Source organism: Schistocerca cancellata, chromosome 9, assembly GCF_023864275.1.
Source record: "Schistocerca cancellata isolate TAMUIC-IGC-003103 chromosome 9, iqSchCanc2.1, whole genome shotgun sequence".
NCBI lineage: Eukaryota > Metazoa > Arthropoda > Insecta > Orthoptera > Acrididae > Schistocerca > Schistocerca cancellata.
The window spans coordinates 211,591,969-211,606,664 of NC_064634.1; positions in this window are offsets into that span (position 1 = coordinate 211,591,969).

Here is a 14,696-nt window from a genome sequence, read left to right on the forward strand (position 1 = left end):
ACGCTACGGCACATATTCATCGAAGTGTAATGAATCCCCTGAGGTCAATTACGCACTGCAAATAAATTTTGGTTTCTGTGTTACAGGCAACGGCGGTGAAAATTCAAAAGCAAGTTGTTGTATCCAGTCCAATGATAGTTTCTGCATTACAGGAAATGCCGGTGAAAATTCAAAAGCAAATTGTCGTATCCAGTCGAAAGCGTGTACCTGTGCTCTGTTATTTTTAAATACCTTAAATTTTCTCACGTATAAAAATAGCTTATAATCAACGTTATCGTCTCTGAATGTGTCAACAGGTTCAGGATTGCATGAGAATCTGTTTGTATGTGTCTCTTCAGATTCTAAGTCGCATGGTCTCTGTAAATTACCAAAATTACAGGGTTATTACAAATGATTGAAGCGATTTCATAAATTCACTGTAGCTCCATTCATTGACATATGGTCACGACACACTACAGATACGTAGAAAAACTCATAAAGTTTTGTTCGGCTGAAGCCGCACTTCAGGTTTCTGCTGCCAGAGCGCTCGAGAGCGCAGTGACACAAAATGGCGACAGGAGCCGAGAAAGCGTATGTCGTGCTTCGTGACATTGCACGGCAACGGCTGTAATCTGTTCACTAAGTTGTTTGTTCTGTTCATTAAGGTTGTCGTGTCTTTCGTTCGACTGTTTGAAACTTTCATTAAATTGTTTGCTCTATTCATTAAGTAGTTTAAAATGGTTGTCGTGTTTTTCATTCAACTGTTTGGAATTGTTGTCTTGTTTTTCATTAAGTTGTTTGAAATTGTTGTTTAGTTTTTCATTCCACTGTCCGAGATTTTCATTACGTTGTTTGTACGATTCATTAATTCGTTTGATATTTTCATTAAGTTGTTTGTGCTCATTGTCTAGTTTTTCATTCATTTGTCGTAATAATGCCATAACTTGATCCCAGCCAAAATTATTGGCTCTATTCTCTGTACTGTGTAATGGTGTATCTGCAATTATCACGTTTTGTGTAACCATTTGGTTATTCTGTGATTCTTGAAAATGTTTGCTAATCGGATGTGCACTGTTGGTCACTACACCGGAATTAAATAAATCTGACGTATTTTGACTACATTGTTCATCTTCGTAAGAAAAAGTTATCTGTTCACAATTCAAATTTTGCAAACTGGGTGTGTCTAACTGGGCAGCGTTCATTGTATCAGAACGTGCCGCGTCATCAATTGTCGTTACATTAACAGAGGACACAATTGAATTTGTTTGCTCATAATTAGCATTAAAATCATTATTAGTGATCGGTACGCACTGATTGTCTGTAGATGAAGGACTATCATTAAGACACTGAGTGTCGCAAGTATTATCGGTCAAATTATTCGAGTCGGCTATATCACTCGTTACACATCACGATTTACTGTTAACAGTTTTTCGCGACATTTTCCACAAATCAAAATTAAGCACAAAAATGAGACAAAGACAAAGCAAAAATGGAACAAACACAATTACAAGAAAAAGCAATAAATTGCCGATGATCTGTGAAAGAAAGATTGACAAATTAGTAAATGCGTTGCGCCAGATGCAAACTACATTTAAGTAAATAAGAGCAGATATATGACTACTTCTCAGAGATTCACAAAGAAATAAGAAAAATTCCAAAACGTCATAATAAAAAACTAAATTCAGTAACCTGGTAAAATTTGGACGACAGCAGTGCTGCGTCGTGGCTCTGTAAGATCATTCTGAATAAAAAGCAAAAATTCTTACCTCAATAAAAACGGCGAAAATATCTGCTCTTACTTAACATTTTTCCGGCACAACTCCGTGCAATGCTGGCCTATACATTTGTGATTTGTGAAAGGAAGCAACTTATTTTTTTTTAAATGAATGTTTTTTTTTAAATTACTTTATATTACCAAAATTATTATTAGGACATTTTTAAAACATTTGGATGACAGTTCAGATACATTACTAGATATGCGCGACGCTGCTTCTTTACCTTATACAATAATACTCCATCTCCAGATTCCCGACCAGAGGAGGCTGCAGACAAGCGCAGACCACCTCAGACAGGCGACAAGTAACAACTAACTGTTACAGTTACACAGTTCGTACTGCAGTCAACACTGCTCTCTGGTCAGCGATTCTCATATCGCAGACAGCGCATACCTCTTGCTTCTACCTTCGTCGAGCCTACCGTTGCGGCCGAGCGGTTCTAGGCGCTCCAGTCTTGAACCGCGCGACCGCTCCCGTCGCTGGTTCGAATCCTGCCTCGGGCATGTGTGTGATGTCTTGAGGTTAGTTAGGTTTAAGTAGTTCTAAGTTCTAGGGGACTGATTACGTCAGATGTTAAGTCCCATAGTGCTCAGAGCCATCTGAACCATTTTTGAACCTTCGTCGAGCGTAACTGTTTCGTCGAAGGTCACCTAGCACTCACGCGTTGGCTTTGATATCTTACCGCAGGGGCTGTGCAGAATAGTGCCGAAATGAGGTCTATCCGCTTGGGGCAGCTATACGTCACTGGAAGCGGCTGGTTTTGTTTGGCTGCGGTTACTGGGGTCAGGAGTTCGCAGCCACAGTCGCTCGGAAGCAGCATAAAGAGATTCTGAGCCATGACGAGGGGTCTCTCCCGCCTCTTGCTATTGAAGACCTCAACCGTTACATTAGGCAACTCCAAAAGCACCAGATTCCGCCACTGGCAATGAACCCCTGTCACGCTTTTAACCGTGCGAGCAGGATCTGGCAAATGTTACTGTGCGGATCGAAGATATACGAGTCTTTCAGATATACCTGTCCAGTGTAACGAATAAACAAGGCATAACAATGAGCAGCCTCTTTCGACAGCAACAGGCGTTTATCTGCGTCTTCGCCGTGCAAGTGGGCAGAGTGAAAGTGTGTACTTAAGGCGTTATTCCGGGCGAACATAAAATGTGTCTAACATCTTGCTTGTACAGCACTTTGAGAATCGTTACTTCAGAGCAGTTGTGGCGTCTTCCACCGTGATGTAAGAGATGCCAAACCGTGCAACGATTGTTTCGAGGTGAACAGCAAACTTAACACCCGTGTTATAAATTTCTTAATATATTTCGTAAGTGAATAATGTCGGTAAGTGGATGTTACTGTACTTAATGGTTTGGTTTGGCCAATGAGAGGAATGAAAGGTCATACCTCCTCCAACAGAAACAATACCTGGTACAGTATTATTGTCACGAAGACAACTGCTTTACGGAATAGCACATATTGATGGGAAAAATATAAAATATCCAGGTGCAGAATGTATGTTTCGAGGGAAACTGCAGTGACCATTAACTTAAGTATAACGTTTGTCGAAGACTACCGAGATCACCTTTATCACAAAAACTTGAGTTGATCATAGTTTCACGTTTTCGGGACTTGTGAAAACCATGAACAGTCTTCAAATCTGTCAAATGTAAGAGCTAATAAGAAATCGTATTGAATTCTGCACTGAAATATTCTAATTATCTGCGAAACAAATTTTGGTTTCATAATGAAAGGGTGTTAGACAAGTTTTTAAAAAGAAAATGTTAAATGTGCGTAATTAAGTAAGTCAAATTTATTCCGCCCTTGGAGACTGGGTGCTTCGCTTTCACGTCTTTAATATTTCAAACTTCTATGTCGACCTTCCGCGAAAAAGTCACTATCACTAAGTAGCAAGAAAACATAAGTAGCAAGAAAACATATACCGTTTTTCATATATACGACCTTATGTTATGTAAGAGATTTATACACAGCGCAACAGCAAACCACCTGAAGAAAACCTCCTCAAAGTCCAATGGAGTGTAAAGCAACTATGCTAAGCACATCATACGCCGAAGAGCCCAAGAAAATGTTACAACTACCTAATACGTGTTCGGCCACCGTAAGCAAGCAGAAGTGCCATGGACTCGACTAGTGTCTGAAGTAGTGCTGGAGGTAATGGACTCCATAAATCCTGCAGGGTTGTCCATAAATCCAAAAGAGTACGATAGGGTGGAGATGTCTTCTTAACAGCACATTGCAAGGCATCCCAGATATGATCAACAGTATGTCTGAGGAGTCTGGTGGCCAGCGGAAGTGTTTCAATTCAGGAGAGTGTTTCTGCAGCCACTCTGTAGCAATTCTGAACATTTGGGGTGTCGCATTGTCCTGCTGGAAGTGTCCGTCGGAATGCACATTGGACCTGAATGGATGCAGATGATCATACAGGATTATTATGTACGTGTCACCTGACGGAGTCATATCTAGACGTATCAGGGATCCCGTATCACTCCAACTGCACACGCCCAACACCATTACAGAGCCTCCACCACCTTGAACAGCCCTGCTGACATGCACGGTCCTTGGATTCATGAGGTTGTCTCCATGCCCTTACACGTCCATCCGCTCAATACAATTTGAAACGAGACTCGTTCGACCAAACAACATGTTTCCAGTTATCAATTGTCCAATGTTGGTATTGACGGGTCCATGGATGGCGTAAAGCTTTGTGTCGAAAAGTCATCAAGGGTATGTGAGTGGGCCATCGGCTCCGGAAGTCAGTATCAATGATGTTTCTTGATCTGCAGAAATTTGTGGAAGGGCTACACTTGTCACATTGAACGATTCAGTCGTCGTTGGTCCCGTTCTTGCAGGATCTCTTTCCGGCTGCAGAGATGTCGATTTGATGTTTTACCGGATTCCTGATATTTACGGTACACTCGCGAAATATTCGTACTGGAAAATCCCCACTTTATCGCAACCTCGGAGATCCTGTGTCCAATCGCACGTGCGCCGATTATAACACCACATTCAAACTCAGATAAATCTTGATAACATGCCTTGTAGCAGCAGTAATCGATCTAACAACTCCGATAGACAGTTACTGTCTTATATTTGCGTTGCCGACCGCAGCGCCGCATTCTGCCTGTTTACATATCTCTGTATTTGATTACGCATGCCTATACCAGTTTCTTTGGCGCTTCAGTGTAGTTTAAGCTTGAACAGCTATGTTCCACAAAGTGCAATTCGGTAACATACGCTTACAAAATTAAATTTTAGTAATGGGACGGTGAAAGGAACTGAATTTACTGAATGATGTGGAAGCGACTAGCATTTTCATACTGTATTGTGAAACTCACTTTGATCTATTACAACAAGCTTTCCAATATTCACTTCTTATGAAAAAAAGTATAATTCTGCCTTGTATTTCGTTAATGAGATGGTAAAGGAGTAGCGAATATATAACTCTTAGTCCAAGACATGTAAGCCGAAAATTTTGTTTAATATCACTTCGACAGCCCAACTAAGCGACCCGCTACAAACTTGCGTTTCAGAAACGCATCAAATACTACGTGCGAATAACTCATGCAGCGACAGCATTACCTGAGTATCTTCACATTCCTAAAATCAATCTTTACAAACCTATATTTTCCAAAATCAACGTCCTCTGCATTTTCATTTGTGCGCTCTGCTAGCTATCTCAATACTCTCGTAAGCTACCAAAACTATGTTTGCTTGGGGCTCCCATAACCGAATTTCGTAATCCGATTTTGCAATACCGTTTCTGGTTGGTCATGCAAACGCTTCAATATCGATTCTGGAAATCCATTTCTAGTTGCTACTTTTCCACCTTCGCTACTAATTTTCCACCACAAGTAAACACACAACCGGTTTTGAGACGTACTTGGATTGCCATGTTACTTCTTGTTTCCAAAATTTTCGACTAATACGGACGGGTCGTCTTGCTGTACAGTATAGAAGCAGCAGAAATATTAGACTGAGTATGAAACTCCCTACCTCTAGTACTTAAGAGAAATCGCGATTTTGCTGAATAAATCAGAAACTTTAACATCTGTTTTCTAGACGCCATATTTGGCTGGAGTAGAAAATCAGCTGCAGACCTCAACATATAAACATGACAGCGAAAAAGCTTTCCGAAATTCTATTTTCATTTTCGGGGAGATGTGTCGCACGCAAACGTAGTGACAAGCAACAGCTATACTACCGACAAACAAAGATCACATTGATTTTCTCAGAACCTCTGTGGCGTAACATGTCGTCCACGAAAATCTTCTGTGTGAAAAAGTGTCCAATGTACCAGTGTGATGTTTGACTCATCGAATAAAAAGGGTACTCGCATCACTCTCTTCGAATACCAAAAATAAGCTAGTAACCTTACACAGTGGAGACTTCAACTTGCGACAAGATTATACTCCACCACATTTTCTTTTGGACATTCATGACTGCTCAGCGTTAGACTGAATGTGCTTTTCTTCAGTAGCTGCTGTGGTCAACTGACTTAATATAATTTGAGCTTACGTGTTTATATCGAACATGATGTGTTCCTGCCCTCACTGGTAATTAATCTGGAAGAGTTACAAGGAATGATAATTAATGTGTTCGCTGATATCGACCATGACTAGATGGGACGTATACGACAAGAACTGTAAATCTGTTGCGTGTCCTCACTAAGCACCCGTAATGCTAGTTAAGAACTAGAAGAGGTGCCCTATGCAGCCTTCCTTCTGTGTGCTTTCTAGATTTCGCACAATTATAAAATCCCAGAGGTACTTATGAATAAACCTGTATCAACGACAATACAGAGTTTCACCTTTATCAAACTCGATACTTTTTCCATGGCTGTGTGTGTCGCCGTATAGGCGCATGACCTTGAAGCGGACTTAGCCGCTGAGCGAGCCCGGGCAGGAAGTGGAGTTGCTCGATTGTGTGAGAGAGAGCGCAACACGGGCCCTAGTATTACTAGGACCGTGTTGCTGGAAAATCAAAAGTATCGAGTACTTATCACTCGATAAGTCACACAAATCTGAAGGCTGTAAATTCAGCTAAATACTTAGGGATTACGATTGCAAATAACCTAAATTGGAACGATCACATAGATAATATTTTGGGTAGAGCAAACCAAAGACTGCGATTCTTTGGCAGAACACTTAGAAGGTGTAACAGGTCTACTAAAGAGACTGCTTACACCACTTGTCCACCCTATTCTTTAGTATTGCTGTGCGGTGTGGGATCCGCATCGGGTGTTCCAGACATGCTACGTGATTTGGAGTGGTAATCATTAAAACAATTGCGAAAAAATTCTGTGGCACCCACCTACATAGCCAAAAATGATCATCACGATAAAATAAGGGAAATCAGGGCTCGTACAGAAAAATTAAACTGTTAATTCTTCGCGCGTAACGGTCGAGAGTGGAACGATACAGAGACAGCTTGAAGGTGGTTCATTGAACCCTCTGCCAGGCACTTTATTGTGAATAGCAAAGTAATCATGTAGATGTAGATGTATCTGCTGTTTCCCATCGGTTGCTTTACATGGTAGGACCTACAAGTCGTTCATTGGGCATTTTCGCTGCAGATGTCTAACAATTTTTGTGTTTTTCTGTCAACTTCGTGCCACCACTTCCTAATGAACGTATGTATTGTTACTCCCCCTCCCAGCAAGCAAAAACGTTACAACGCAACTGAGTTACACACTTGTCACATACATCGTAAAATAGGCAAAGATAAATCCGTAATTTCAACACTCAATATCATTAATACCACAAGATTACACCGGTCAACTTACGCGGATATTTGTGCTGTTGAAGAACTGTTCGTCTTACAGGTTATGACGAGTAACGAAAGACAACGAGGACGAAACCGAAGGTATCACACACTGATTGAACTTTGTTCATCTTTCTGCCTTGATGACAGGAACTGAAAAAAATACTATAACAAAGATCGATGTCTGTGACCAAATTAGAGCATCAAGAGAAAATTGCAACCCTGTCATCCGTATTTTATTTTCATGTATTCCTCAGACGTGTTGATTTTATGTCGGCACCGAAAGCGGTAATTGCTATTTATGTACTGCGACCAAGACTAAAATTAAAAATAAAGGTGTTATAAGGTATGGTAACATCTCTTTGTAGACTTTCTTTTTAGTCAAGTAATGCGTTTGCGTAAGAAGTCGCAAAATGTGTTTGACCTCGAAATTATGAGCTGTGAGTCACTGTGTCTAATACACGCAGCATAAAGCTGGGATAATTGTCGTGAAATTACTTCGTCCCGCTGTGAGTTCACTCAGCTATTAGGAATGTGTACGTTAGTGGAATCACAACGAAACGTTTCGAAAGACATACTGTTTTCATCATAATCTACTGTTGCTTTCTTTGTTGAGTGACTTGAATAATGTCAACTTCATGAAGACTTTTTAAATGTGCATTTCATGTGATAGGATGGCATTACCGAAATTAATACAGAAGTATAATTAAAAAAATTCTTTAACGATCACGTATTAGTCATTTCAAGTATTCTTTACCGAGAAAACCTGTGCTTGGTGGATAACATGCATCAAGAATCTATATCGACTAATCTGAAGCAGTGGAGGAGGGACCACAACAGCCGCAAAAGTAGTCGTCGTGACATTAATAGTGCCTATGGCTTACTGCTCATGAAAGGTCTGTTGAATTTGAATAAGCTAAGAAAGGAGCAGTAGAATCATTGGAGCCCTGACGAATTAAAGGAAAAAAGATTCAGGCTATCGCGGAAAAATATATGACAAAAGCACTAATGAGTCTTCAAGTATAACTTGCGTGGAAAACCGAAGGGGTGTTAATGGAAGAGGTGTAGTGAATGCTATAGAAACTGCTTAAAAATTTAAGAACACCAAAAAGTACAGGTATAGATAGCAGGTGAGATACTAAGATTAACAAAATACGGTAAAAACATAAAAAATATTGTAAATGAACAAGAAAATATGTCACTCAGAAATAAAGCTAGGTAAGGAGCATAGAAATCATGAGATAGAATAACATAGTTTAAGGGAAGAAATTATAACGTTAGGGAGGACGCTTGCAGAACATGGTACAGGCAATTGGTTAATAGAGGCAGGAAATATGACGAGAAGTCGGAAACATTAGTAGGAGAAATTCTTAGTTGTGGAGAAGCAATTAGGTTATTAGAATGAGGACGCAGTGCAAGAAGATGAAGTGGGATATTTTGTCTCTGCCCAGAACTTCGACGTAACAAATGTGCAAATGTGTGGCACTGATGAAACATCACGGGAACTCAAACCAAAGAGCGAAGCAAGAGATCTACAAGCTCGTGTATTAAATCAACCATAGTAGATTTCGAAACGAATGTAAATGGTATGCCGGCCGGTGTGACCGTGAGGTTCTAGGCGCTTCAGTCTGGAACTACTTGGCTGCTACGGTCGCAGGTTCGAATACTGCCTCGGGCATGGATGTGTGTGATGTCCTTAGTTAGGTTTAAGTAGTTCTAAGTTCTAGTGCACGGATGACCTCAGAAGTTAAGTTCCATGGTGCTGAGAGCCATTTTTGTAGATGGTACGCATCCGAATAAAGTAAAAAGGCTTGTATATCATAACGTCTAAACATGACCCGCCCGAAGACCCGAGCGCGCTATATAGTCGTTTCCGGGACGCGGGAAGGTCCGGATAGAATCCACCTGGCGATTAACGTCGAGAGCTGGTGAGCTGGACAGCCTGGACGTGCTTTTTAGGCGGCTTCCCACATCTCAATCGATGAATGCTGGGCTGGTACCCACGTCCCGCTTCAGATACAAGCCACGAAAACATATTGAAAACGTTCTCACACCTGACAGTCGCTATACATACTCTAGACGCAGGCAGATGTAGTACATATATTCCGTCGCATGGAGAATGGTGGGCTAGCCGGGTCATCGCCCTACCAGCTACCATAAACATTGCCTTAACCCATATAACAATGCCAAACATTTAGAAGGCAGCGGAAAAGTCACAATAAGAAGATCTACAGATGTATTTATTTTCTTTCCGTTTTGTAATTGGCGTATTGTTTTTAATTTCTCATTCTTGAATTTGTATAACACAACGCCGGAAAAAAATTGTACACCTGGAAAGACGAAGTTGGTTTTGATGGGATGACGGCATATATTACCTGGGGGTCAGTAGAGATAATCAAAAATGGCTCTAAGCACTATCGGACTTAACATCTGACGTCATCAGTCCCCTAGACTTAGAACTACTTAAACCTTACTAACCTAAGGACATCAGTCACAGCCATGCCCTAGGCAGGATTTGAACCTGCGACCGTAGCAACAGCGCGGTTCCGGACTGAAGCGCCTAGAACCGCTCGGTCACAAGGCCGGCTAGAAATAATCGTTTCAAGATTGTCCGGCAACAGATAGCGTAGTTTCATAGCTACCAGAGCGCCATCTGCGTCTATCATTTAAAAGGGAACACTCACCGTTTTCTAAGGGCGCATTGGCAGATCGAACAGGTACCACAGCACAGATAAAAGGTCTTGTGGGCCCAGACGTGTCAACACGAGCTGTTGCGAACCGGTTACTACGGGCATGCACACATCTACTACGTCTTCCACTTACGCCACAGCATCGACGTGCAGGACTCGATTGGTGCCGTCAGAGAATCACATGGGAGTTAGAACGGCGCGCTGTTTCTTCAGCGATGGAGGTGGATTCTGTCTACACACAGATGACGGTCCTTTGTGCGTGCGACGTAGACCGGGTGAGAGCTGGCTCGTAGAGTGCACTCATCCAAAAAACACGCGATAAGCTACAGTTCTCGTTCATCTTCCGTGTTTCTGGACGGGACGGTAACCAGCGCTCGGTACGTGCAGAATGTTATTAGGCCCGTTCTTGCTACACGAAGGTGATGTATTGTTCCAACAGGGTAATGCTTTCCCAGACAATGCCAGTGAAACTCAATGTGCACTGCAAGACGTGCTGTAACTGCCCTGGCCAGCACGATGTCCAGGCTTGTCTCCAACCGAGCATTGTGGGATGTGATGGGATGAGAAATGACTCGTGCGACTCATGGACCAGCAACACGTACAGAACCAGGTGTTACTAGGGCGACTCGTCAACCAACAGCTCGTGAAGAGGTCGAGCAGTTCTCACTCCGTCTTCAGGCCACGAGTGGCCTACCGGGACCATACGACCGCCGTATCATCCTCAGTGGAGGATGCGGATAGGAGGGGCGTGGGGTCAGCACACCGCTCTCCCGGTTGTCATGATGGTATTCCTGAGCGAAGCTGCTACTATTCGGTCGAATAGCTCCTCAATTGGTATCACGTGGCTGAGTGCACCCCGAAAAATGGCAACAGCGCATGGAGGCCTGGATGGTCATCCATCCAAGTGCCGACCACGCCCGACAGCGCTTAACTTCGGTGATCTCATGGAACCGGCGTATCCACTGCGGCAAAGGCCGTTGCCGAAGAGGTCGAGCAGGCGTGGCAAAACCTATCCCGAGGCAGTAATCGCCGTCTGTAAGATCGACTGGACACCAGCGTCAGCGCCTGCATTGCTGCCCGTGGATCCTACACCACGTACTGATATGGGTGTCTCAGCACGGGTCTATAACTAATACATCAGAACCGCTGGCGCTATTGTTCTGTAAACGTAATCATTTCATGTACTCCATATTCACTACTACAGCAATAAATCTTGAGTGAACTGGAAACCTCTGAAAGGGGTCGATCATTTTTCTGGCAATGTATTTCGCATTTTTTCTATTTTTTAGTAAATAATAATTTGCTTTATAATGAGATGCTTAACTGTTTCTATTGTTGTTACAAATTATAACAATATGAATGGTAATAAGGTTGAGAACAATCACTTGTGTGTATACAGGGTGTAAATTTTAAGTTGACAAATTAGAATAACTAGAAAAATAAGCTTCACACGAAAAAATGTGCAGAATCAAATGGCTCTGAGCACTATGGGACTGCCGGCCGCGGTGGTCTCGCGGTTCTAGGCGCGCAGTCCGGAACCGTGCGACTGCTACGGTCGCAGGTTCGAATCCTGCCTCGGGCATGGATGTGTGTGATGCCCTTAGGTTAGTTGGGTTTAAGGAGTTCTAAGTTCTAGGGGACTGATGACCACAGCTGTTAAGTCCCATAGCGCTCAGAGCCATTTCAACCACTATGGGACTTAACATCTGACGTCATCAGTCCCTTAGAACTTACAACTACAGAAACCTAACTAATCTAAGGACATCGCACACATCCATGCCCGAGGCAGGATTCGAACCTGCGGCCGTAGCGGTTCCAGACTGAAGCGCCTAGAACCGCTCGGCCACACCGGCAGGCTGTTTAGAATCCAAAGTTGATTATTTCGAGGGCCATCTGATAGTGCTAAAATTAGCCCGGCACTCCAGCCCCAAGAGGATGGGGCGGGAGACAACTTTAAAATTTCAAATGGGAACCACCATTTTTTTATTGCGGAATCAGATTCTACATAAAAAAACTACGTACATTTTGTCTTAGACATTTGTTTTGATTCTTCGTAGTTGGTACTGTAATTCAAGAAAATCCATGTTCTCATTTTTGCGTGAAATATGGTTACGGATAAATAAAAACTTCTTATTTATTTCGTAAATTTTGATTCGCTAAAACTAAAACTCTTTCTATCTCCCCGTAGGGTTGGGTTCGAGGGAGAGGAATTAGAGTTTCACAAACAAAAATTATCAGAATCTGCGCAAGAAATTAATATTTGGAGCAACATCTGTGGAACTCTAATTCCTCTCTCCCAAACCCCACCCTATGGGTAGAGAGGGAGAGTTTTAGTTTTACCGAATCAAAATTTACGATTTAAATAAGTATTTTTTATCTATCCGTAACCATTTTTAATGCAAAAATGAGAACATGTATATTTTTGAATTTCAGCGCCACCTACCAGGAATCAAAACAAATGTTTAAGACAAAATGTACGTAGTTTTTGTGTAGACTCTGATTCTGCAACAAAAAGTGAAATTTTAAAGTTGCCTCCCGCCTCACCCCCAGGGGGTGGCTGGCTAAGTTTAGCATCAGCAGATCTCTCCTTGGAAATTAATCATCTTTGGATTCTACAGTTTTCTTCGTGTAAAGCTTATTTTTTGAGTTATTCTGGTTTGTCAACTTAAAATTTACACGCTGTATATTAGTAGAATTTTTAGTGCTTTTGGTTGGAAAATACTGCGCGCTAGTCAGAATCAGACGCGAGAAATCGCACGGTACAAGATGAAAGACGCGTTGTGGTCACGCTCACCATTAGCAGTAGTAATGTAATGTAGCATAGACGGAACTTGCGATGGGGACATCTGACCGCTAAATGAGAAAAGAGTCCAGTCCAATAGGTGACTAGATGCAACTAGGGGAAGGTACATTCATAAACACACAGCTGCGTGCGTAGATTGTAACGTTCCGGTAATGATATACTCCGTAATATTTCTAGCACAGAGATCAGATTTGAAGTGTAAAAACTGCAATCACGTAATTTCTATGGACTAAATTTTGTGCAAACAATTTTGGATTACTGATAATGGTTTCTCTGACGTGAGGAGTCACTGAAAAATTAAAAACAGGTAGGAAAGAATACACCTGATAAATTTACTAGCAAAATTTATGAAGTGTCTAAAGACTTTTGTGTCGCATTCTACTTTACAGCGGTATGGATGGAAAAAGCAGCTGTAAACATTGCATTGTCACAGCTAATCATTATTGTTGAAATACATATGTTAAAGTTATGAAATATTTGTGATTTTAGTGTGTATCTTAGTGTATGATGAATAACTGTCCTAGCACCAATGCTTAAGTAGATGAGTTTCGTTATTGGTGTTAATTACTTGCAACGTGTTTAAATGTAAGTGATTAGGTGGGTTTCTACGGATGCACGACGATTACATTTATATTGTATCGTCCATCATTAGCACTGAAAGTTTGAGATATGGTATCTGTTACGCTTTAGGGGAGGGTCTGAATTTACAAGTTTCTTGAACCTATTACCTAAAATGGTCTATAAATGTTGGTTAATCCTACCTACGAGCAGCCTGCTACCCTAATGACTGAGAACTGTAGGCATTTGAAGTTACGCGATTGTAGTTAGAAATGGGTAACTCCCGTGAAGACATATTTTACTTTGACACACAAATTGTGATAATGGTTTTCCATAGGTCAACTCTAGCACTGTTTTGCGCCATACTCTTATGCTCGTTTTCTCCACTAAGCTTCTCACCTCTGTTACTGACAGCAGCTTCAAGTACTGTGAAGATGAGTACGTCATACGAAATGGAAGACAAATTAGAAAGTGGGTTAATATACTCTTAGATAGGCATCATGGTAGACGGTGTTACTCGAGAAGCTATTTAAGCACTGTTCCTAAAAACAGAAGACACAGCGGTAATGATATTGAAATTGAATTAAAGCTCTCCCCCCCCCCTCCCGCCACACACACACACACACACACACACACACACACACACACACACACTGATCGCTAAAATGTTGTAACAATTCATTCCAAATTAAATGAAAGAAAAAAAAAAAACAGTGAACTGTGAGTAAGACTTGCTCTGTGGGTGTTCCATACGAATTGAATTTGTATAAGTATTTCGTTTATATACTCTGATGAATGTTTTCTAGAGTCAAGCTTCTGACGAAAATGTCACTATATTTTGATCACAGTGATTTAGAAGCTTAAAATATTTTACACCTTCTAGAAGCCCTAGACTTTAGTATTTGACATAAAAAGCCTGATACCTCTACCCGTTCCTGAAACAAAGGTGGCTTAAGAGACGAACTGACAGACGGGCAACAAAGTGATCTTGTAAGGGTTCTGATTTTAACGATTGAGGTTTTGAACCCTAAAAGGGGATTATTTTCATTGTGGCATATTTATTATGAACACGGAATTCTCAAGGCCATTTTTGGTTCCAATGGCTCTGAGCAGTATGGGACTTAA